General features: G+C 36.4%; 1 protein-coding gene across 20 annotated transcripts in view; it reads right to left on the bottom strand.

Annotated features, from left to right (window-relative positions):
- ZBTB20 (zinc finger and BTB domain containing 20) overlaps nt 1-26566 on the bottom strand; it is an 805287-nt gene that overhangs the window by 396317 nt on the left and 382404 nt on the right. For 2 of the 20 annotated variants that reach the window (XM_059391927.1, XM_059391931.1), the window contains exon 1: nt 18839-18944. The exons of the other annotated variants lie outside the window; for them this stretch is intronic. The gene's annotated coding sequence lies outside the window, so the exon portion shown is untranslated. Of the gene's footprint in view, nt 1-18838; nt 18945-26566 lie in introns of those variants that run through there. 20 annotated transcript variants of the gene reach the window in all.

The following is a 26566-nucleotide window of genomic DNA, read 5'->3' as shown; positions in this document are numbered from 1 at the left end:
TCTCAGAAGGCTGTGGTGACCATAGTAGATACTGAATAAATATAAGCTGTTGTTAATTGTAATAGTTGACAGTTTATTAAATAAGATATATCACGGATAAGACTTATATGAATGGTATAAGAAATCCAAAAAGAAATCCAAAATCAAAAGCATGTTGACATGACCAATAAGGTTTTTGCAAGGAGTGGTATTTGAGTTGGTTAATTCAGAATAAATAAGATTTGTCTCGGAAAAGAAACAGAGATCATTTTAGGGTGGGGGGAGATGTTGGTATGACCTCAGGTTAGAGGTAAAAGTGTTAAATAGTTCAGGATAAAATGATAAAATGTAATTTGGGATAAAACAATAGAAGGTTCTAAATTCCAAAAAGTCACCTTAGGTTTTTGGTAGAATTTTTGCTCAAATATTTTCCCAGTGTAATACAACATCTTTTTAGAACAGTGGTTCTCAAATTTTGTTATGTATCAGAATCACCTGGAGGACTTGTTTAAGCAGATTGCTGTACTCCACCCAAAGTTTCCATTCAGGAGGTTGGGGTGAGGCCCAGGAGTTCTATTCCCAGATGTGCCAATGCTGCTGGTCACTTTGAGAACCACTGCTTTAGAAGATGATGACTGCTGGATGGAGGGGGGTTTTCCTCAATGTGAGAAATAATTGGATAACTAAATAACCTTCGTTATTTCCTGTAAAATTTCATCCCCACTTGCACACCAAGGCACAGAAGAACCTACATGGAGGTTACCTAAGGAAAAACAAATGTGATCACCCTGACCTCCTACTCTTACTACTGGATTCAGGTCTTTACTGTGGGAATGAGGAGACCCACAACCCATGGCGACCAAGGTCAATCAGCCTGGAAACTTAAAGAACACTTCATGAGCATTAGAATATTTAAGAATTGAAAATAATAGAGCCAAGAGATTAAAGACGATGGGTGGACTTTCTATTCCAAAGAGCCTCTATCAATCCATGACACATTTTGTACTTGGTTTATACTTGATTGCTTATCCCATGATCCACAAACTATATTCAACCCCCTCAGGTCACCCTTCACCTTTCTCTTTTCTTCAGTAGGCAATCAGGAATGAGTCAGGGCAACAAGACCTCTCTACTTCGGCCTGGGTCAATGTTCAAGTATTTTCACCTCTTGCTTCAAACTCTTTCTCCTAAACAAACTTCCACTATTTAGTAACTATACCTTAAGAAATATTTTAAAAGGCAGAATGAGGAAATGAAAGGCTCTGACTCTATTTTCTCCTGCATGACTCCAAGGGTACCACCATTTCACTAGTTAGCATTTTATTTTCAATGGCAGATACACACACACACACACACACACACACACACACACATAAATATATATATGTTTTTTATTTTAAGATTCATGCAGAAGTCTTTGCACAAAAAGGCCAAAAGCGGATTTAAAATGTTTGACTCCAAAAATCTCTCAATAACAGCAGCTTGTTCATTTTTTTAGCCACTTATCTTTCCTTAAAATAAGGAGCTATATAATTACAAAATATAATTAATAATAATAGCAACAATTACTACAAGTACAACAGAAATAATGATAGCAAGCACCATGGGCCCAGATCCCCATAGTTACAAAGGATAAGAATTTGTCTTAGTATTTTCAAGAACAGACAACAGCCCAATAATACAGGGAAAAAAACAGAAAGGGAAAAAATCTTTCCTGTGTTCCCTGGAAAGAACCGTAGAAAAATAGACAATAAACTTTAATGCCTCTTGTTAAAGATCTTCATTTTACAGATCAGTTCAGGCAATTTAAATAGACAAAAACATGAGGCCTCTAACGTCTCTTAGGAAACAGTATCAACGTTAATTCCTGGCTGGTCCCAATTCCATTTCAAGTTAAGCATCCCCATCCACTCATAAGAAGAAAGAAATAGCATTTGTATAGTATTTTACAGTTTATAAAGCACTCTCACAAACATTACATTATTGGATTGTCTCAAAAATCCCATGGGATAGGTAAGCAGGGAAAGTATTAACATTATACCCATCAGAAGGTGAGAGAATTAAGGATCAAAGAAGGAAATAAATTACATTGGGTCAAACTCTATGCAGACCTGAAAAGAAGCCCAAACATAGAGTTTTATATAACATGAAAAAGGCTCAGAGCATCTGAGACTTCCCCCGGTCACAGATGGTAGAACTAGGGGTATAGAACACAGGTAATTCAGCTTAAGATACCATGCTCTTTCTAAACCATACACTTGACTCCCAGTTGTAAATGTCTAGTTATAGTAATTGGCCCTCTCAAGAGGAAGATTGTTCAATTGCCAATTGTTACAACCACTACTGGTGTCCAGGTTTTTTGTTTGTTTTTAGTTCATCTGACAAAAAAGGTATACACTCCCTGAGAAGGTATGCAACTTTATAATATTACTTAGTCTGTCAAGGGAAGAAGAAGAGAATGTATTATTTTCACTGGCTTAGAATACTGACTTTTTAAAAATTCACTCCAACTATCTACATACACAAGAAACAACACAGCCCTGTTTCCACTGAAATAGTCATTACACGAAAGACAAACCAAAAGACTAACCAGCCTCAAAGGTTGGCTTCTGGCACAGGCTCAATTTTAAACTACTAGTTTGTTTGTTTGTTTGTTTCTCTCTCTCTCTCTCTCTCTTTCTTTCTCTCTCTCTCCCTCTCTCTCTCTCTCTCTCCTCCTTCCCTCCTTACTCTCACCCTCCCTCGGCTCCTTCCTTCCTGCCTCCTTTCTTTTTCTCTCTCCCTCCCTCTCCTTCCTTCCTTCTTCTTCTCTCTCTCTCTCTCTTTCTTTCTTTCTTATAAAAGACTTTATTTGCGAGAGAGAGAGAGAGAGCACACAAGCAGGGTGAAGGGCTGAGGGAGAGGGAGACGCAGGCTTCCTGCTGAGCAGATATGGGAGCCAGACGTGGGGCTCAATCCCAGGACCCTGGGTCATGACCTGAGTTGAAGGCAGACGCTTAACTGACTGAGCCACCCAGGTGCCCCTAAACTATTAGTTTTTAAATATGTGGCCATATTAAAATGAGGAATAACAGCATAAGATGCATGCATGAAATACATCATTCACTTTGTTGTTCTGAATTCACATGTCTCAAAGCTCTCAATTTAGACTTTGAAACTTCTGGACTACACTACCATACCTCTTGCTCTTTTCAGTTTTTACGTGCAATTACTTTTACAACCTGCCTGTTTTGTTTTTTGTTTTAAGATAGTTACATTTTCCTTTACTTAATGTACGTGCAACCTCTGACTTAGAGCATTTAAAGGTTTGGCAAAGCAATGTCTTCCCACAAAAGACACAGAGGTTTCACCTAGAATGCATCTTGGGAGTTTGTACTGAAGAAGTTAAGGGAGGTCTAGTATATGAGTAAATATTTGTGAAATTAGACTGAAATTTTGAATCCTGAATGAAAACATTTATTAAAGAAGATTGTTGTGTGCAGTGAACAACTACCTCACAACTGAGCATTTTCAGAGCATTGCAGAATTTCAGACTTGATACTCCACGGGAGATTTTATTTTTCTAATGACAGAATATTAGTTTTCGTGTTCATTAAAATGATATATTACAATTATCTGTCTAAGGCTTTAACACCCTATAAAGCACCCCTGTAAAGTGGCTGTCCATGCTTAAACACCCTGGTCTGAGGGACTTAATATTTGTTGATGTTAGGGACTGTTATGGACTGAATATGACCCATCCTCAACCTCCCAATTCACACGATGAAGTCCTAACCCCTAATATCACTGTTTTTGGAGACAGGGTCTTTAAAGAGATAAATGCTGTTAAATGAGGCCATAAGGGTGGGGCACTCATCCAACAGGACTAGTGTTCTCATAAAAAGAGGAAGAGACACCAGAGCAGAGGAGACACAGTGAGAAGATGGCCATCTGCAAGCCAAGGGGAGACATCACATGAAAAATCAACTCTGGTGACACTTCCAATTCCTGGACTTCTGACCTCCCAGATGAAGGAAAACATTACTGTAATTTAACCCACCAGTCTATGATATTTTGTTATGGCAGTCCTAGCAAACTAATTACAGGAACTAAAGTTCTACAACTTGCCAAGTATGAATTGGTTAAATCTACTTTGTAGGTATAGAAACAGATTATGGGACATTCAAAACATGTCTCAAGAGACACACAATCAGTAAGTGGCATAACCAAGGTTTAATCTAGGTTTGTCTTCCAGACTAATATTTTTTCCTTCTGGTTGGTTTTCCACTGTTGAGCACATAAGGATATAAGAAGTTAGTTTTTATATTGACCTGAATATTTTATTCTTGTATGTTTTATCACTGGCTTGTGTTCTATTTGGAGTCACAGAAAACAACGTAATTTATCTTCTATGTGACAGTCCTTAATATACTTGAACATAGTTACCATATTCATTCTTTGTGAATTTCTAAACAATCCCAGTTCCGTTAACCATTCCTCATATCACACATTTCATTTCCCTACCTTCCTGGTCACTTTCCTCTGAAGATGTTCCTATTCATTTAGATTTCTTGTACTGACTTGTTAAGCCATGTATCACTCATATAGTTCATGAACAGTCTTTTAAAAATGAAAAGACAAAATTTTGCCTTTGTCCATTTTAGAAATCTCCTCTAGTTGGATATATCCCATTGCTCTCGTTATTTAAGATGTTTAGAACATGATTACTTAACTCAACAATTTTTCTATGTATTTGGATTCATGTCATGTGCAACTCTGATGGATGTGCTTTCACCCAAGTAATTGAAAAAAAAAAAATGGTGGCCAAGATAAGGGTTAGGATACTCCTGACTTATTCCATAGGACTGCCTTCTACTGTGATATTGAGTCATTCGTTTGCACTTAAGAATGTGGTTATTCAGTTACTAATCCATCTGTTCATCTAACCAGGTGAGATCAGATCATGTATTGTAGAGGTGCTTTCACTGAAGCCATTCTGGTTTTTAGCAAGCCTCACTTCTTTCAGGGGCATCATAGACCACTGCTGTATGATTTATTGTTTGAATAACACATCTAGCCTTTACTCAGGACTGAGATCATGTTGTTTGTCCTTATAAACCACCTTGTTATTCTTTCTAAATATCAGAACATTTTTTACACCCTCGTCGTCCTTTTTTTTTTCCCCCCCTTCTCCTCAGATACAAATGGCAATAACTAGTGATCTTATTGGCAAATCCTCTCACTAGCTTTTGGTTCTCTAGCCTTACTTTCAGGCTCTTCTCCTTTTCCTTTGTCCTGTTTCCTGCCAAGGAACAGAGTCACCCATGTGATCATGGACTGCATCCAGAGATGGCATACTGGTCAGAGGTAGATCTGCAAGCTGGAAGAGTAGGGAGAACTTAAAAGTGTTTTCCTTGGGCCTGGCTGTGTTGGCAGAGGAGAATGGGCTGTGATTGGGTGAAGCTTTGCTTTCATCTCTATGCAGGGCTCTGCCTGGCTTCTGTTTTTGACTTGTAGCTGTGCACCTGGACAGGGTTACATTCTTTTCTTATTCACTCTGGATGATTTCCTTTGCCAGAGATTCAGGACAGCTTTATATTTTCAGTCTTTACCTGAGAAAGGTTGTGATATGTAATACTTTTATTTTCCCATGAAGACTTTCTCTGAGGCAGGCATGTACCCTGACCTTTACCTAATCGAGAAAAGTTGTTTGTGGGGAGGGGAAATGGGAAGGCAGGTTGGACTTCAAATGCACAAATCACTTCTAATAAAAACACTAAGATTCAGGTGCCTGAGGTTAGAAATACTGGAGGGAATTCAATTATACTAATTAATATTTAAGAAGGGCTAGAGATCACAAACTGAATGTGGGAAACTAGGCCAGTAAGAAATGAGCATATGGGGAGGGCAAGATCAACTGATAAAAGTAACAAACAAATCATACGTAAATGCTGCAACAGGAATGAAATAGAGAATATAAAATAAATGTTCAACAGATTCTGCAGAGGAGGTAAATGGTCTACCACATGAAAGCAAAATGTTCTAACACACACAAGGCATTTTATTGGTTTCATGTAAACACCTATATTACGGAAACTGATTTTTTTTCAAGTAAGTTAGTAGAAATGTTCCCCATTTATAGAAACAGACTTAGTCTGGATTCTGAGAATTCACAGCACACTGTATTTCTTCTGTCTCCTCACTGGTTCATTAAGTAATGGTTTCAGTAAGACATGACTTTCATACTAGGGACTTCCGTAAAGGCCAAGCCTACCTGGACACCCAAAACCTGATGCAAGGTGGAAAAGCAGCAGAGTATTCTGGGTTCTACACACATTCTTCTTCTTCTGGCTCTGATGTCATTTGGTTAGTGTCACAGCTTATATACCACATTCTCTCTTTGGACTTGATTTTTTCTTTGTGGCCCAGATGGTCAATTCTGATTTTTGGTAACTCTTTTGTACACTTCAAAGCTTTTAAAGAAGGTACTGATAGTAAAAGAACTCTCTTGCCTCTATCTTGTAAATGGTTCCTTCTTCTACACTAACATTTACCAAACTTTTTCATTTCTTTTCTACCTTGAAGCCCCCCCTCCCTCCTTCCCTTTGCTCTAGCTCATCAGAAGGTCCTGTCCCTGAACCTTGTGCTACCACTCTAGCACTCTTATTCTTTCAAAGTTCTACCATGTAAATGACACAGCTTGTGAATTCATAGGCCCATCTTGGGAGCTCAGAAAACCAGAAGCCCAGAGAATTCACTGAACTGTTTTTGTTATCAACATCATCATGTAGAAACATAGAATGATTGATGAGAGGAGGGCTGAGACTGAGATTTGGGCCCTTTTTAAAAAATTCTCTAGTGTGCACACAGATGGTAACTAGTGACTGGGCCAACCCTGTGTCTATGCACAATATGTAATATTAGTCTCATAAAAAGAACAAAGCAAAAAAGCAAAAGCATGATGCTTGCCCTTTAGGACTTTAACCTCTAGTTGAAAAAAGAATTCAAATATACAAAAACCCACCTGAAAAAGCATCCCCAAAGTGTTGAATTGTTCTTAAATAATAGAGGAACAGAGAGAAAAAATAAGGTTATTTCCTAAAATTTTGAACCAAATTAGTGGTTTTCAAACTATGATTCATGGTCCCCAACCTTACAAACAGATGATTACAAAGAGATAACTGAGCAGTTAAATATTTAATTAAAATGTAAATGTTAAAAATTATATATTTGTATCAATTTATAATTGTGATAAAAATGACATGCGAATTAAATGTATTATGTAGTTTTTTCAAGTTTTTATTTAAATTCCAATTAACATGCAATGTAATATTAGTTTCAGGTGTAGCATTTAGTGATTCATTGCTTACATCAACATCCAGCACTCATCACAAGTGCCCTCCTTAATACCCATCACCCATTTAACCCAGAAAATACTCTTAAGTATAGAGAACAAACTGAGGGTTGCTAGAAGGGAAGTGGGCAGGGGGCTGGGTTAAATGTATTTATATAATTTAAAAAACATATTGGAGATTGACGTCTTGCTAATCATGATATATGTACAATAATTTTAACTGGTTGGGTGCCTGGGTGGCTCAGTGGGTTAAGCCGCTGCCTTCGGCTCAGGTCAAGATCTCAGGGTCCTGGGATCGAGCCCCGCATCGGGATCTCTGCTCAGCAGGGAGCCTGTTTCCTCTCTCTGCCTGCCTCTCTGCCTACTTGTGATCTCTCTCTGTCAAATAAATAAATAAAATCTTTAAAAAAAAAAAAGTTTAACTGGTTTTCATATAGGCCTCAAATTAAGGCCCTGAGAATGGAAGGCAAGCTGTTTAAAAGCAAACCCAAAACTGTCGATACAAGCAAGTGATTATGTGTCTCGTGATTTTCTTGACACCATATAGTACTCCATCCCTCATACGAAAATACACTGAGCTTCTGCCAATATAATAATCCAGTTCTGAGTTTACATTTCTTTGCATATTCACCTTTACATTCTTAGTAACTGACTTTTATAGTATTTAATATAATAAAAAATTTTAATTTATAAAATGAGTTTAATAAAATACTGTTCTTACTAGTTCATATATAAAGGCTCTAATCATATTTATTTTGAAAAGAGGATGCTATTGTTTATTATTTATTTATTTATTTTTGTTTAAATTCAATTTCATTAACATATAGTGTATTGGGGTGCCTGGGTGGTTCAGTGGGTTAAGCCTCTGCCTTCGGCTCGGGTCATGATCTCAAGGTCCTGGGATCGAGCCCCACATCGGCCTCTCTGCTCAACAGGGATCCTGCTTCCCCCTCTCTCTCTGCCTACTTGTGATTCTCTCTCTCTCTGTCAAGTAAATAAATAAAATATTTTTAAAAAATGTAGCGTATTAATAGTTTCAGGGGTAGAATTTAATGATTCATCAGTTGAACATAACACCAAATGCTAGAGGATTCTGTTGTTTAAAAGAAATATGAAAAATCTCTGAATCAAAATATTTATACGATCTCCCTAATTTGAGGTCATATAATTCTCATGATTCTGGTTCCATACTGCCCAATTTCTGAATTCAATGACTTTCTGGCTTAAATCACTGAATACAGCAGATATACTGGGCCCAAACTCGATTTTCATATACTGGCTACTATCCCTTCAAGTTTAAGATGATATTTTCACACTGAGGCATAGATTATTTATCCTAAAACACCATGCATCAAAAGAAGTCACCTTAAGTTTACTCAGTACATGAAATTTACCAGATATTCTTAGAATGGCAGATGATCAGAATGTAATATAATAGTTTAAAATTTAACAGTACTAACCAAAAAATAAGTCAATGGAAACTTATTTAAGAAGCACTGCTTTTAGGGGATAAAAATACATGTTTATAAAAAAAAAAAAGAAGCACTACTTTTATTAATTATGTAACACGTGAACATTTACTCATTTATTTTACATTTACCCAAAATATGTTATATCAAAAGATTCCAGAAGACTTTTTCCTAACATTAATCAGTCATTATTTAATGTTTTAAAAAAAGAGTGAGCCAAAAATGATTTTCCACCACTATACAGAATGAAACTAGCAAACCTGATTTTAAAGATCCATTTTTCCAAAAACTGAACTATGCTCTACTATGGAAATATTTCAAACTTTCTTAACACTGAAGTATAAGTCAATAATAAACTCAATTGAGGTCTTTCATGGCCTCTACTACATAGTCAAACCAGAATTTTTGCATGTGTATTTATTTTTTAAATGCTGTGACTTGAAAGGTGCCATAGTATACAGGTTACAAATATACCTGAGTTTTTGTTCAGGCTCCACAATCCTAGCTATGAAACCTTGGGCAAACATCTTAAACTGCCTAAGCCTCAGCTTTCACTTCTGTAAAACGGAAGAAATAATAAAAAATACTGATTCTCAGGGGCACGTGGGTGGCTCAGTAGGTTAAAGCCTCTGCCTTAGGCTCAGGGTCCTGATCCCAGAGTCCTGGGATCAAGCCCTCATTGGGCTCTCTGCTCGGCAGGGAGCCTACTTCCTTTCTTCTTTCTGCCTGCCTCTCTGCCTACTTGTGATCTCTGTCAAGTAAATAAATAAAATCTTTAAAGAAAATATTGATTCTCATAGATTTGTGGTAAGAAATAAAGGAATCTAAAAAATAATGAATGAAAGTTGCTTAGCATGTTGCCTAGCACATAAAATGCTCTTTAAGAATATTAACTGTAATTATTAAAAATGCTAAGCACCTAAAAGCCAGTTGTTTACTTCTGATTTTTCCTCTGAGCTGATTTTACTCATAACTTATTGATTATCTGTTCTTCCATTCTGGAATAATGTTCTATTTAGATTTCTTTTTGTTTCTAGAATGCTCTCTGGCTCACCACCTGCACCCCAGTAATCAGATAGGATTGCAGGGCTTCATTTTGGTAGTTCTGTATTTGCTTTTCTGTCACTGCCTGTGTTATTTTCTCGTTCCTACTCAGTGGTTTAAAAAGTAAAACTCAAAGAAGAACTAAACATTATGAGGAATTTATTAAGACTAATGGTTATCAAAATTGGGCAAAAAAGGATGTTATTAAAAATAAATCACACCAAGGGAGAGCAGCTGATGACAGCAGCTGTGAAATGGCTGTACATGGTGGGAATCAGTGAACCCCAAAGAAACAAAAGAAAAAAAAAATGGAAGGCCATGAAACTTACATGATTTACAAGATAAGCCTAAGCTTAATGAACAGACTGTTTAGACTATAGGAGCCAGGGAAGTCATTTCTAGATGAATATTTGCACAAGATAGTAACACTGAAAGGACTGGTCTTCTCTGATCAAGTGGAAACTACTGGCAAGAACAGAATAAGAAATAAGACAAACGAAAATTTTTACTGCATTGATTTCATTACTGCATCACCTGCATTGTGGAGACATCTTCGTAGATGCTGATACAGATGGGATACCTAAAAAAATGCTTAGAGTTGATAGCAATAGCAATGAGAATGATATACCTCTAAGAGCCAAAGTTAGAAATTCATGGACAAGATAAATTAAAATTAGAACCCATTAAGCAGACATTGTGACAGGGTATTCTAGAACATGAAAGCTTTTCTTAAATAGGACTATAAGGATTTAGTGATTTGAAAAATATTTCACTTAGGCAGTAATGATAACAACAAACAAACTGTTTACTGCAAAGATGCATACAGAATTATGGCTTTGTCTTTTGTGCCTAGATATGGACCCACCTTTCAACTTCCATAAGCACTAAATTCAGTTAAAAAGTAAAAACAAAAATACTGCCAAGGAAATTGAGATGGTCCTATAACATCATGCCTGAGAGAAAAAACCATCAAAGCAATGAGCAAAACCAGCTGAAATGGGACTAGTAAACTTAACTCAAGTCAAGGAGGCTGTCTATAGCATTAAAACAAAAATACTACTAAGCAGAACCAAAGTTGCTATTCGTGGGAAAAACAAGTGAATTTTTTTTCCCTCAGAATCTATACAGATAACTCCTATGAGATTATTCTAAATGTGGAGATTCTTTTCAGAACTGCCCTTGTTCCCAAATGAAATTTAAAGAAATTTAAAGCCATTCGATAAAACAAGTGAAACCTTATCAAAAACAATTTACCAAAACCAAAGGCCTAGCCTAATTAAGAAAAGAAAACTTAAGTCACAAATGTTAAGTCACTCACAAACTGACTCAGAGAGATATAGTTAGAAGTATCTCCATTAAAGCCCTGATAGCTTCCCTTTTGAGAAGAAATCACTCCTTTCTCCTTAAAACCCATATTTAATTATAAACCAGTACTCAATGTGTATTCACTTGAAATCTCCACTTAGGAAAACACATACACACACCCCAAAACTTGTTCATCCCCATTCTAACATGGACTATATAAACTCCTAAAATCATCTTGAAAAGAAAAATATCACTCTTCTTTTAATTAAGTACTCTTGCTTTGTTTTTCAGTAGCTTGACATTTTAAAAATAACAATATGCAAGAGTATGATGTCACAGTGAATATAACCACCAGGTCAATATGCTAATTTAATGTATGACTTTAAAATTGAGCTCTCCTTTAATCTACTATTCTATAAATAACTTCTCTATTCTGCCATGATTAAAATATATTTTCATCAAATTTGATATAAATGCATCAGATCTAGTAAATATATTTCTGGCTTAAAATGACAACAATGAAATTGTATAATAAAGACTATATCACTGGCCCACTTTCATTTTGATAAAATCTCTTTTTAGGTGATATCATTTCATGTTAGGCTTTTTTGTGCTGCTTAATATTATAATTAATAATTCATATTTTTGTCTTTCCCCTCTCACTCTGACAACTTTTATTTTTAATCGGTGGGCATGTGCCAAATTGGTTTGTTATTTATTTATAATGTAAAATGACAAGGAAATTGAATATGTGGAATCAGAGAGAGATTTTCTTTCACATGACAAAAAAATTCTTAGTAATGGGGATATGTCTTGCTTAGCCTTATGGACCCAAGAATTTTAGGGGGGTTAAATCAGATGGCAGCAGTACCTCGTATGGCAACATGTAATAAACATATTAAATGGAACTGTTCATTTGTGTTTTTAAAATTCATTTTAGTTTTGTGAAGACAGCTGGGCACATGCATAAAAAGAGGACAAAAAATAATAAAATTTCTAAGAGACTCCTTATTCTGATAGATCCTATAGTGCCAAATTAAGTAAAAGTTCTGACCAAACAGATCTATTTGTATTCTTTCCTAAATGCTAAAACATGCAAATTGAGTAGGAACAAACACAGAGAATTTCAAAGATATGGAATTTCCATTAAAACAAATAAAAAGTTCTGTCTTGTAGGGCTTTGCAGAGCATTAGAGGACTCCAACTCACTCCTTCAGTTCCCCCCCCCACTAACTGGAAGCCACAGAATTTGAAGGCTAGAGCACCAAATGGCTACGGCAAAAAACTCAAGAGAGTGGTCTCCAGACATCAACAACCAAATCACCAGCGGAGCTGGTTAGAATGAGGAATCATAAGCCCACCCAAGAGCTACTGTGGAATCAGAATCTGTAGGGATATGACCCTAGAATCTGCATTAACAGCCAGTCCCTGAGGTAAAATTAAGGTGAGAATATCTTATGCTGAAACCCCTGCTTCTCACCAGAGGTTCCCTTTGTCAGGTAAGCTTTTTCAACTCAAGTTGAACAGTGGAGAATTCACGAAACATAACACATTTGATCAAATAACATGCTTCCTCAAAGATTTCAGCATCTCCCATTTCTCCTACTAATTTAAGGACCATAGTCCACTGTCACTGCCCTGCCTAAGGCAGCTCCTTCTCTCTGGCTCTACTTTTCTTGTCAACCTGTGTAAAACATTTAGGCTTTGATGTCACCCAATTAGTCTCCATCATTTGGAACAAGGAAATTTTCCCAAGGATTGGTCCCAATTCCCATTTAAAACTTGACCATTAACATACTGTGTTTATATATAACATTGAACACTTCAAAATAATTTGGTGACCATAAATATTTTGATCATTATTAAAGTGTAGGAGGTTGTAGGTGGGCATGAGCTAGACATGGGAACTAATGCACAGGGAATTTAAATCCTTTAATTTAGGTTAACTCATTAAATGGTAGCATCTGAACCAGAAAGTAGACATTTTAACATTATACAGGCCTGCCTTTCAACCTACTCCTTGACCAAACCTTCGCCTGTCTTGTGGAAAAATTCCCATTTTATGGGCTCTGCAGCTCTGAGAAAATTCATCTATACTTTTGTGTACTGGCGTTTATCTTGCAAAAAGGCATTATGAAAAAAACTAATTTTACCATGTTTCCATAGGATTTTGCAATCTGGGGTGGTCCAGTTTAAAACAGCAATAATAGCAAGGCTGGCGCCAGTGTTGTGAGGTACTATTTCTGACCTGTTAAGAGCTTGATTTTAAAAAGCTTATCATTTTGAATTTCCATAATTCACTTTAAGGTTTGGTGCTAGGGTAGATTTAAGAAATAAAATATAACTGCTGCCATGTTGAATGAGTATCAAAAAATTACTGATAGCCTTGACTACTAGTTGGTTAGCTATATTTCACTATTTTAATGTAACCATGGAAAGTGGTATTCTAGAATCTCATTCATAATAAGCGCCATATAATGAAAGGAAACAGAAACCATAAGCATAGGTATTATGTTAACGAACTGGTGAATTTTCAATAGAGCTTTATCAGACCAGATTATCTGAAAAATGTTCTCTGAAAAATGTTCTCTGTCATCAGTAGAAAGAACAAACCACATACATGCACGCGCGCACACACACACACTACAGAGCATACATCAGAATGTTTATATTTAAGTTTTCAGGGAAGAAGACCAATAAATCTGTTTGTCAAGCACTTTTACTTAAGTGGCATTATAGGATCTTTCAAAATGGGAGTAGATTTAGATTTTAGTATATTTTGATCCCCAGAGGTTAGATCTGGGGGGGGAAGCTAAGGGAAAGGAGAGTAGGTAGAGAATATGCATGTATGGCGTGGGGGGAGAGGCTTGGGATGTGTGGCCTTGTATGAATTTAAGCACCCTGAACTTAATGAAGAAAAATGTCATTATTCTGTATTTATATATCTTTGTGTGAAACAAGTACTCTTCTCCATAACCAGAGTTTACATAGGCTCTATTGTAACACCCTTTGAGAATACCTTTAAACATCAAAATGGATTTTTCCAAATAAAAAATCCCATGATTTAGCTTTATTAACATCTGAACGAATGTTTCCATTGATTTGTCCAGGAGAGGGAACTGAGTACGGCTTAGAGAGCAATCTTTTTCGAGATGATCGGTAGCAATGTTTCCTTTCTATCAGAAAGCAAGCTATAGAAACACAAAGCATTAGATATACACCTAGATAAAAATAATACTGTAGAGTCCAACTGGTATCTGAGAGGTGAGGACAAGCTGAGATGGACTCCTTGGCTTCCTTCTGTCCAAAAACTTTCTGTTTCCTTATTTCCTATGGTTACCACCATGGAACATGTTAAAGTTTCAGTAGGGACTCTGTTTCAACTTTTCCTTTCAAAACACAGTGAAAAAGCTTAATGGAAAAAAAATGTCCTTCCTATCTCCATGCCAGGCACAGTGTAAGAGCCACAAACTTAAAAGCCAGGCAAATAGTCTTTTATGTGCCCCAAAGCTCAGCAAGTGACATAGTGCTACAAAAATTCCCAAATAGGCATGTGACCTGACTAATGTGTGCTGTGAGATGAGTCAAGGAAAATGGAACCATCTGTACTTTTATTGGACAGTCAAATAATTCCTCTCTGCCCATCCAAAAACATAATTTGTATATTTTAAGGGAGAAACAAGGGGAGCTTTTTCAAAAGGGATCTAATTTTTTGAATTGGTGATATAAAATGATCTGAAACACATAACCTAGTCAACACACGTAAAGCAAACAGGCTTAGAAAAACCATGGCTGCCTTTGGAAATTGTCACTACTCATCTATGTTTTAAGGCTTCTTTTAGACTTATAGGAAGAAATCAAGGAAAATGAAGGGAATTGAAACTGCAATCTTTAAGAAGTGGGGTGGGGGTACCCTTCCTCCTCTGTGACAAAAGCTACCAATGATTGAACTCCTCAAGCGAGTGATGGCACAAAACAGAGCAATCAACCAGAACGCCATGTTTTTGTACATGTTCACAAAGTTTTGCCGTTTGTTTCTTACCATACACCATACCTCTATTACCCCATATGGGGATTTCTGTAGATTTGTTCTATTTTTCAAGTTTTTAGTATTGACAGGAAGGAGGAAGACAGACTAGTAACAGTTAGTAAAATAAAATAATAAAGGTTGGGTCTATCAAAGAGTACACCTAACAAAACATGTATATTTATGGAATAAAAGGTTGAGATGGAAAGAAGCAGGATACTATGTATAAGGCACAGACAGGCATCTAAATAGAGAACCCTATAATATCTATCCTCTATTTCATAAGTAAAAATGCCCTCTCATTGTATGGGTAAGGAAATCAAAGCACATTATAACATTTGTAGCAGCTAACATGTAAATAGGTCCTTATCAGAAGCCAGGAGCTATGTCGAACATTTTAACATATCATCTCATTTAATGCTCACAAATATCTTACAAAGCAAGTGTTATTATTTGATTTTACAGACAGGAAAACTAAAGCTGAAAGAGATGAAATAATTTGTTCAAGGTTGCAGAGTAACTAAGTAGAAGACCAAGATATGAATTTAGATTCTTCTGATTTCAAAATCCAGGCTCTTAAACACTAGGCCAGTAGTTTTTAGCCCAGATTGCATATCAGAATCATCTGGTAAGCTTTTTAAAACTTCTGATGCTCAGATCTTATCCCCAGAACAATTTATCAGAATTTCTTGCACATGGGGCCCAGACATGGTTGTTTGTTTTAGAGCTTCTCTAGATGACTGTAATGTACAGCCTGGATTGCAAACCACTGTTGGGCTGCCCTGCTCCCTGTGAAGATCAGTAGACTCATGCCAGGATGAGGTAACACTGGAAACAGTGTCCTCGAGCTCACTGCGGTGGCTTTTCCCCTGCCTCACCATGTATTCCTTGCCACATTCATTCATCATGACTATCTGAAGAAGTAATATTCAGGCGGAAATTCTTACAAAGAATTGTCACAGCAGAATACGGTCAAAAGTCCAGCGAAGAGAACCTATTCATTCTATCTATGGGCTATGATGAATGAACACAAAGAAGACTCAAGTTTATTACTCTTATCCCCAAAAGGGAAGTATAAGGCTGGTCTTAAAAGGCCTTCACACCAAAGCAAGTCACTAAGATTTGGAATGGCCTCCTCCTCTCTTTTCACAAATCCAATAAGAATAGCTACTAGATCCAAGGGGAGAAGATCCAATTACCATCCCTTCACAAAGCTATTTCACTCAGAATCTCAAGGCAACTGATAGTCATTCAAAACATGGAAGTAAAGAAAAATGTGTGTAGTAAAAGTAAGATTTCAAGTCAGGGGTTCTAGGTTTCTGACTGTACTCTGCCACTTTACTGCCATGACTTAAGACCACACGGCCTTGATTTTCTTTTCTGTACATAAGTTATATCTCTCTTAGTGTAGTGATTTTTTAAAGTGTGGTTCCCACAGCATCATCTGGGAACTTGTTAGAAATGCAAATCATCAGTCCCTATCCTAGACTCAGAATCAGAAACTCTAGAAGGGGGGCCCAGCAGTCTGTGTTTTAACAAGCACTCCAAGTGATTCTGATGCAACCACTTCTATAGGGCTGTTGTCTAAGGATAAGAGGAAATTGTGCATAGAATTGTTAGTTTTTATTACTGTCTGCTTAAGTCAGAAATCTCAAATTCTCTCACAGAAATACTTAGAGAAATAATGTTAGAGCTTACATTAGTTAGATTAATAACCTCACTTCTGAATTTCTCTTTGAATGTGTAGACGAGGAACAAGTCAACCAGAGGTTATGCAATTAGCTTGGAGTCAAAGAGAAAGCAAGGAGTAGAACTGAGAAGGAAACCCAGGAGTGAACTTGATTTTAATTCAATCAAACTGTTAAAGTACCAACCACGCACTTTCATCTATAATCACAATGAACCTTTTATAAACAAATCTGGATCTTCTTAGCTTAAATTTTTTTTAACAGTACCTTTTCAAGTTTTAAAATGGATTGACTTCTATGATCCTGGGCTAGAAGCAGCTCATGAGGCAATAAGAAGTCATCGGCTTTCTACAAGGAGGTGGAATTGACCAGACCCCTCCATGTGTGAAGACCATACTCCCCTTGCTCACCTCCTATTTCTGATCATTGCAATGGTGGAAGCCATGATAAATAAAAGTGCATAGCTAGTGGTTGGGTTCAATCTGTAGTGTTTCTATAATTTCTATAATTATTTCTACAATGTTATTATTTGGATACTACAAAACATAAACTGGATTTTAGGAGATGCTTGGGGATGGTTTTCTCCCCCACGCTTCTGTCAGCAGCACTCTATCTTTTCACTGTTATTTATCTGATATAGCTACTAAGATGCTTGATATTTTCACTTGCAAGGGTGCAGAAAAACAAAGAGAGAGCGAATGGGTTGTTAATGAAATTCTCTGATTGTAAAAAGCACTTTGCAATGATCAGGTGGTAAATAATAATAAGAGGAAATAACATAAAGTGCCTAGATGCCACAGCAATAGTCACTATATAAATGCAGAGAGATCAGGCATGAATAAAATTTGCATTTTATGCAGCTTCTGCGTGTATATATGGAATATACAGTTGCTAATTTTTTCATAATACTGATAAAATATGGTTCAAAAGCTATTCTTGCTATCTCATCCCTTGAAAAGACATCATATCGAAACACTCGTCTGCCTAATGAAATGGTGAATGTGTTAAAGAGGCTAGAGAAAGAGCCTCTTTTGCTCACATGAAAAGAAAAAAAAAAAAGCTCAAATAAGGGGAGAGAATGAAGAAGAGTGAATAGTAACACTGGCAGGACAGCTTTGGAGATATGCACAAAGGTGATCTTTGAGAAACATGAGGGATAAGTAATTCTACTAATGTATGGCAGAGTACCTACAATGAGGATACACCGTAGTCACAGTGAAAATCCAGAACCATGCTGTCTCTTTGCTGGGCTGTTGTTATACTGGTGGTTCTTTTTAAATGGAATTGGGGAGAGGGGAGTGACAAGTATGGGTTTTTGCTTGTTGTTATTATTGCAGTTTCATTTAGCTCTATCACTAACAGCAACTTCCTGCCAGGTATTTCCAATAGTTTTCCAATCCAGTGTTTATCACGAATTTGCCTTCAATTTTCACATTATTTTCCCTTAGTACCTGTTCATAACCCAAAACCCATTCATTAGGTATATTAAATCCTAGCCCACGGTTACTCAACTTTTGAAGACGTAGAGAAGATGCTAAGAGATGGAGAAGTTCTCTTAGTCATGGGGAAGAGTCTGATCAGGATTCTGAGAAGCAGAGACCTTGATAAAACCACTACTAGCCAAACAACACGGAGCAGTGAAAGCTTAATCAGCCAAAAAATACAGTTCTCTCCCTTCCTTTGTCCTCTCCCTTTGTCAAATAAAAGATTGTTTCTAAAATCTTTTCTGTCTCTTAAAAAGCAGGATTGGACTGGCACATATAACTATATTTCAAAGTATCTCAAATTTCCAACTTGGAAGAAGACACAAACTTTTTCAGAGAAACTTAGAGAAAGCAACTCTGCATATTCACAAAACTTTCACTTATTTCTAGAATAGAACAGGAAAATGGAGAGATAATTGCCAACATAAGAAAGGAGTAAAAATGTTGTTAATAATGATACTAATACGAATACTTGGGATCCCACAGTATGTTTTATCACAAAGATTCACCTGCATTAAGGGAGACTCCAGGACAAGGAGGTCGTTAAGGTTATATTTCTATCTTCAGGATTCAGCCAAAGTCAGACGCTCCGGAAAGCTGTAAACGCTCTCAGAACAGACTTTAGTAATGAAATTGGAATGAATGCTGGGACTGTGGCATAAAAGCATCTTCCTGTCCCTTGTTCTAAAAGTTAACTATTAAACCATATGTTGTTCCTCCTGATTTGTTTTACCAACTCTAGAAACAAGGACACTCTGATCAGATTGTCCCGGGCAACTGAATACCTAGTGAAGCCTTTTTGAAGACAGTGTTCTTCACACCAACCTTACCCAAAGGGCTTCTATTATCAGACTATCAATTCTGTGTTACTGGTGAAGGATGGAAAGTATCTTTTTTTGAAGAACAAGTGCTTTCTCTCCCTGAGTTTTCTGCTCTTTGGTACATTCAACATTTTAAGTACTTGATCTCCTCCCCACCCCACCCCCATTCCCTTTTTTCGACTCTAGTTTATTCTTTTAATTATTTACAGACTTGCTTGTCTGGACACTTCGTTTTAGTAGAAGTTGGTTGACTTTTTTCAGCACCTTTTAGTGGAATGCAATAATAGATGCATAGAGAGGGAATTGGTCATAATGGTATTTTTAGTGTTGTTGTTGTTGTTTTTTTTTTTTCCCCTGTGTCAGAGATCTTTTGCCTTTATTGATTCTCCCCCGTGGACTGTCCACTCTACAGGCTGAAATGGCTACAATGGTGTCTGAAAAATTGGTTGTTAGTCACTGTTCAAACCATTTTTCAAAATAGCTCTTGTAAGCCCCATTTTATTCTGTTTTAAGGAGGGTTTTGTTAGGGCTGGTTTCGTTTTCTTTGAGGAGTCGTGCTGGCAGAGAAACACAGTCTAGAACTTTGCTTTTAACTGTGGTGTAATTGGGATTATAACCATATTGAATCTATATTCAAAATGTATTATATTGAGCCTATGCAGCTAAAAAGAAAAAGAGGTCATAAGTCTTCAAGATTTTTCACAAACATGAACACCAAGGGATGTAAATGCTAGAATTCACGAAGCACATGAGACCCCACTCTTGGAAAGATATTTTCTTATGCTCGAAATTCATTGTGGGGGGAGGACATCTATATGTGGGATTTTTCTCCATATTTTTAATAATGGATACCTGTGAATATGCCTTATGTCTATGTAAAACCCATGCAATATCACATTTGTGAAAATGATACAAACAGCATGACAGGAAGCCCATTTTGAAAACAACTGAAAATAGCCCTTTCCTATGCTCATCTTCTAAAACGGTTAATTTTTACCTAACCAGGACTCAATGCTTTCCAGAGAAGAATAAAAGTTGAAGAATTTAGGGGCTAAGAGAAAGGGTGTAAATAGACAAAGGTATTCAGATTTGTAGGAAATGGCAATATTTCTTTAAAAAATAAGGATTTGGGGCCAAGTTTTACAGTGAGTTGACAAATACACAATAAAACTTTCTGAATATTCCAAAAGTGAAAGAATGAAACATCCACCTCATTTTAACTTTAAAATAATAAGTAATAGCAAAGACACAAATCAAAACTACAATGGCTCAAATTTGAGAGAAGGACATGGAAACGTTCATTGCCACTGGAGGAAAGGTGAATATGAAAGATACAGCCCAGGAAAAACCCATAATGTATAATCCAAAATTCAGCATCATATAATAAAGTTTGTCTATTTTTTTTCAGGGAAGTATTTGAAGAAAGATGGTTCCATGTTTTTTTTTGTGTTAGTTTCTTTCTTTCATTCTCTCTCTTTCTCTCTTTCTTTCTTTTGTTAGAATATTACCCTAAATTCTAGGGAAACTTCAGGAGCTTCTCTTAGAAGACTGGACCCAGATGAAGTTAAGTGGTTGTGGTAAAGTGATAAACTCAGCCAATCTTTACAAGCCCTAAGTCCCTGTTAAAGTAAGGTTTTTGGGCCTTAGAGAGCAAACTGGTACTCACTGGTCAGACTGCACCAGTGCAAAATTAGGTTTATGGGGCACCTGGGTGGCTCAGTTGGTTAAGCCTCTAACTCTCGGTTTTGGCTTAGGTCCTGATCTCAGGGCCCTATGAAATGGACCCCAGCAGTGGACTCATGCTCAACAGGAAGTCTGCTTGTCCCTCTTTCTCCTCCTCTGCTTCTCTCCCTATTCTCTCTCTTTTACTCTCTCTCCAAAATAAATGAATAAATAAAATCTTAAAAGAAAGAAAAGAAAAGCAGGCCTGAGTACTACCCTGGAAAATAAAGATTCTCAATCTGATAGGTAGTCCTACCACTGCTTTACTGTATGTGGAAACCATGGCTAAATTATATATTTCTATTTTCAGTGAACCTAAGGGAAAACAATGTGCTATATATATATATATATATATATATATATATATATATATATATATTTGGTATATATTTTCCAAGTTGTAAACTGTATGAGGCATCTATAAGTAGAATGATATTCATTCCTCATAAGAGAAACGTATAGAATGGTGATAAATGGATTAAAATGTTTTAAATGTTTGCTTTATACTAAATACTACTAGTACTACTACTTTTACTACTACTAATCCTTCCAGAAAGTTGGTGGGAAAAGGTCTAAAGAATAAAACTGTTGGGAAGAATAAGCAGATTTTTAATTCTGGAGAAAAAGATGAGAACAAGACACAGAAAGTCTTTCATGGGAAGTCAGACACCCTGGTCCATGAGAACTAGTTACAACCTGTCTCCTAAAACCAAAGGAGGCAGGAAAGAAACCTGCCTGGACTCCTGTGCTTTACCCTTTTGGAGATCCAGTGAACCCAGAGCCCTGGGTTCATAGTTTCATCAAAATGATAACCCAGTAAAATCTCACCCTCACTTTGTTTTGCTTTGATGAAATTGGCCATGCCCCCAATTATATCATACTACAAACTTCTTTCCCACTAACAATAAAGGTAAACATAAAACCAGGCATAATGGTAATGGAGAAAGGATGGGTTTTAGAGTCTTAGAACCTTGGGTTTGTATCCTATTTCCACCCCTTAATAAGTCACTTAACCTCTCTAGGTTGATGTTTTCTTAACTATTAGGTAAAGATAATGGTACCTATCTCACAGGATTATTTTAAGAATTAAATGTAAAATGTTTGGTATGGTGAGGTCACTCAGTAAAAGGCAGCAAAATTGCTGCCTGAAGTAAAATCCAGATAAACATATTTAGCCAGGACTATTGCTCTGGAAGGTAGATCTGCTATTCATGCTACAAAATCCATTAAGTTGAAATAAGTTAGTCATTTTAACAATACTCTTTAAAGTTTTTTTTTTTAAGTGACATTTCCCAAAAGTCAAGCTAACTTATGGTTATATGGAATTGCTGCACTTAAAAAGGGGCTTTATTCAGTTCATAAAATAGTGTATCTGGTTTTGTTCCCTCAAATCTGGTATCATGGAGACCTTTAACCATAAAAGATAAGAGTGACATTTAGAAAACCAGGTCTCTTAAAGGTATGGTAGGAAATGAATGCAGATGATCGGGACGACAAGAAGTGCCCCCAAGTCAAAGCAACATGGAGAAGAAATCTGCCCTGCAGATAAAGAAGACTGGAAGGACACTTGCAACACTTGCGAGAAATGGAGGAGTAAAGAGCAATATCAAGTCCTAGAAGACTGTTAAGTGATCAAAACTCTGACTCTGAGGTGAGAGATACGGATTCAAGAATACATACCTGAGGGAAGAAAAATCAGTGAGAGCAAAATTCCTAGGAATTGAGAAGCATTTAGGAATAAAATCCTTAAGTGGATGTGCCAAGGTGGTGCTAGCTTCAGAAAATACAAATATTGATGGGTTAAATCAGGACTGAGGAAAATATAAAACCAAATATGGGCAGCTCAGAGGGAAAAAAATAGGCAGCTTGGGACTCAACTGTCATCACAATTCATTTGTGTTTCACATCCCACTGTTTGTGACATTAACAGAATTTCGAATTTAGCAATGAACTATTTTTGTATTGTGAATCTCTGCAGCCATTTTCCATATGTAGCTACCACTGCAATGAGCAATAATAGCCTTTTGATCTTTAAAATACTTCCAATTAATACTATTCAAATTAGGGGTCAACTAAGAGTTTCTCAGATTAATTCACTTTTTCTTCTACTTGAAGTGGAATGCTATCCCTGCTCTTTATTGTCAACAAGACCAAATTATTTGACTATTTTAGTAACAAATCCTTTGGTCGCTTTTGCTTTTATTGTCATTTTTTTCCAGAAGATAAAGTTAGTTTTAGATTTTTGAACTGTTTTCACTTAACTAGAATAGTTAAAGCAAATCTTTGCATCAAGGCATTTAAACAGGTAAACCTCACTCATAGAGTTCCTACTGTGTGTCAAACATTAAGCAAGACAATTTTAAGTATTAGTATTTTCATGCTAATAAGTATGAATTACACATAGGTACACAGAGATATATATACACACACAGACACACATATATATGATGAGGTTCAATTCAGTGCACCCAGGGCTTTTATGTCATCTTGTTTTTATTGCTGTCATTAATGGATATCATCTACTGAGTATCTATTATGTTTCAAGAACTCTGGTAGGCATTGTACACACATACTACGTAATGAGGCCATTAATGCTCCATTTTCCATTTGAGGTCTTAGACACAAGAAATTAGCATATCCATGGGCACATGATTTGAACGGTGGAGGTGATAACCAAAAACATGGCTGTGCAACTACAGAACCTATGTCCTTTTCACTATGTAGTTCTGCCTGCAGGCAAGCTTACAGTTTTAGAACGTTACCACAATGTGCTGTCAAGATTTCACACCACGGCTTTGTTCTCATACAATGTTATTCCACTGTGCCATCATTCTCTTAAAAATCATTTACACCCCTGGGGATAAAAATATATGTTTATAAAAAATAAAAAATTTAAAAAAAAATCATTTACACTTCCACAGAACATCTACACTGACATTCACATGCCTTTTCTTTTTAAATGCAACTCAACTTAAAACATTCTTTAAGCACCTACTATGTGACCCATTCTAGGCTAGATATCTGTTCGCTATCATGTTAAAATACAGTTCTACAATGTAGAATCTTTTCCTTCCCGAAGATGCCTCTTTAGCTAAAATCGTATTTCTCATCCTTTTCAGTCACTGATGGTCTAAAGAAATGTAGAACCATGTGAAAAACATGAGCTCTAGAGTTAAAATTTCCTTTTAATAAAACAAACCTAGTTAGTCGTAAACTGTTGAAACAAAATCTGTAACATGAAGGTCAGTTAAGGCAGATTTAACCATCATTTCTACCTAGAAACAGAAAATTAGTCTGCATAATGTCATTTATCTACTGAGCTAAATTATAATTTTCAGCTATAAACCCAGATTCTTAATGTGTGTCTCAAAGATGATATCTCTGACCTACCCCCAGTAGGAAATGTGTTTTGAGTTGTTTTGTCAGTAGTGATAATAAGAATTGCACTGGACAAAATAAATTTTTGGCAAGTTTCCTTGGTAATGAAAATAACTATAATAATAATAATAATAATAATAGTAATTAGCATCATAATAATGATACCATTTGTTGAATACTTTACTATGTGCCAAGTACTGTGATTAACACTTTATGTGCATTATTTTATTCATTTCTCAAAATATCTCATGAGGTATATACTATTAATAATCCAATTTAACAGAGAAGGATGCTGAGACACAGAGAGGTCAAATAATCTGCCCAAGATCACACAGATGGAAAAGAAGCAGAGCCATACTTTGAACCCAATGAGTCTGTCTCTCATACTTACATTAGGTGTGCGTAATAGCAGATGATATGATGTGCGTGGCCAAGAATACCTCATTTGTGCTGTTCTGTCTACATCAACTAGAACTGGGACTCAGCTGGTTCGTAAGCCCAAATCTGAAGACAGCTAACAGGACTTAAAATTTGAGTTGCTGCTATTCCTACTGCCTGCTAATTAAAATGTTCCCTTCTGAGAAGACAGTGGCTGGTTGGCATAACCCTAGAACATAATACATGTTCAAAAAAGTATCTGATGAATGTTAACAATGGTTTCTCTAAGTGCTGAATTAACAGGTGATTTCCCTTCCCAACCTCCTTTTAAGAAAATACGTTGTCCAATTGCCTAAAATATTTTCACCAAGGGCATATGGTACTTAGGTGAGCATAGGAAAAACTAGAACTTAACTTTAAAAAATTCTTTGTGTTTTGTTTAACTATTAGGTTGTTAGTCTCTGTTAAATAATGATTCCCGCTGGGAAATCTTTGTAGTTGCTCTACTCTCTGATCTATTCTAGGATGGTACTCTTTACTCTGTCCTCCACAGAACTTCATGAAACCCGCATACTACTGTTAACTGTTTTTCATCTACCTTTAGTCCTGTGAAAACTATCTAAGACCCCTGGGTATCTAGGCTGACTTGCATTCAGTTCGTTGAAATACAAACAAACAACCCAGAACACACACACACACATACACACACACACATACACACATACACGCACACACAAACAAGCAAAAAAATGAAGAAGAATAATCTTGTGGTTGACTGCACACTTTTTGGTCCTTGCACATGTCTTGTTTCTTCCTTTACATTAAGTGCAGGTCTCCATGAAAAAGTGCTTCCCACAACAAGGAGTATCTTGAAATGACTGGTCTGTTACCATAAAAGTTTATGAATGCATTAAGGTATACACACACACATTCATAAAACCCATTATGAAATATCATGAATATAATTGGAAGTCATGGCAAATGCAAGGAGGCAAGTATCAAAAATGAAGCATGTTTTTATCTTTATATTACTATACATTTTATATTTAACAATTTTACTTTCTATCCCTAATATACTATATTCCCTAATATAAACTTCATGAAGGTATAAACTTTATTTTATTCACCACTGTATCTCAAGTTCCTAGAAAAGAACATGGTGCTGAATATTCAAGAAGTACATGTTTTTTAAAAAAGAAAGAGATACAGAAGTTCTCACAATATTTCTCATATTGTTCTGGAAATAATAAAAGGGGTGGGTGTTTTCAGTACTTTTCCAGAAAAACATGAATCAGCAATGAAATTGCAAGTTCTCATCCTGTTCTTCAGACCAACTACCAAATTCCTTCATGTACAATATGTCCCTGCTAGCCTACCGATACCCAGTTCCTGGAGCTACCGAGTACTAGCTGAGAGCAGCTTGAGAATCCCTATATTTTGCCCTACCTACCAACTATGGAGGCTGCTGTCATAGAGACGCCAGCATTTCCTACAAGTCAGCTGAGCCCCTAGAGGGAAATTGGAAAGAGGTAGTTAAGTTTTCCTATTATTAGGCACATTTACTAACACCTCCTCTCAACGAGGACAGTAATGGCAGATCACTGGGTGATGATGATACAAATGGAATTAGAAGGTCCCAGCGATACCTCCCATCACAGTCTTGAAGGATACAGTTTCCGGCTGAGAGGGAAGATGGAAGACCCTAAAAGGTTTACTTTTGTTTTACAGCTTCCAAATTGTAGCAAAATCCTACTATGTGAAATTGCTATTAGCAAATGTATGATTATACTACTACAATACAATGAATATCTTGAGTTTTACTCAAGAGGAGATTATGTGGCAATTCCCTACTACACAGAAGATAATATTCTAGTAAGTTATCCTAGATTTTGAGTTTTTTTTCAGGCAAATGACTTTCTCATTCCTATTCGTCGTGTA

The sequence above is a fragment of the Mustela nigripes genome, chromosome 2 (genome assembly GCF_022355385.1).
Source record: "Mustela nigripes isolate SB6536 chromosome 2, MUSNIG.SB6536, whole genome shotgun sequence".
NCBI lineage: Eukaryota > Metazoa > Chordata > Mammalia > Carnivora > Mustelidae > Mustela > Mustela nigripes.
Note: the sequence above shows the minus strand (reverse complement) of the source record. Positions and strands in the feature narration are given on the sequence as shown.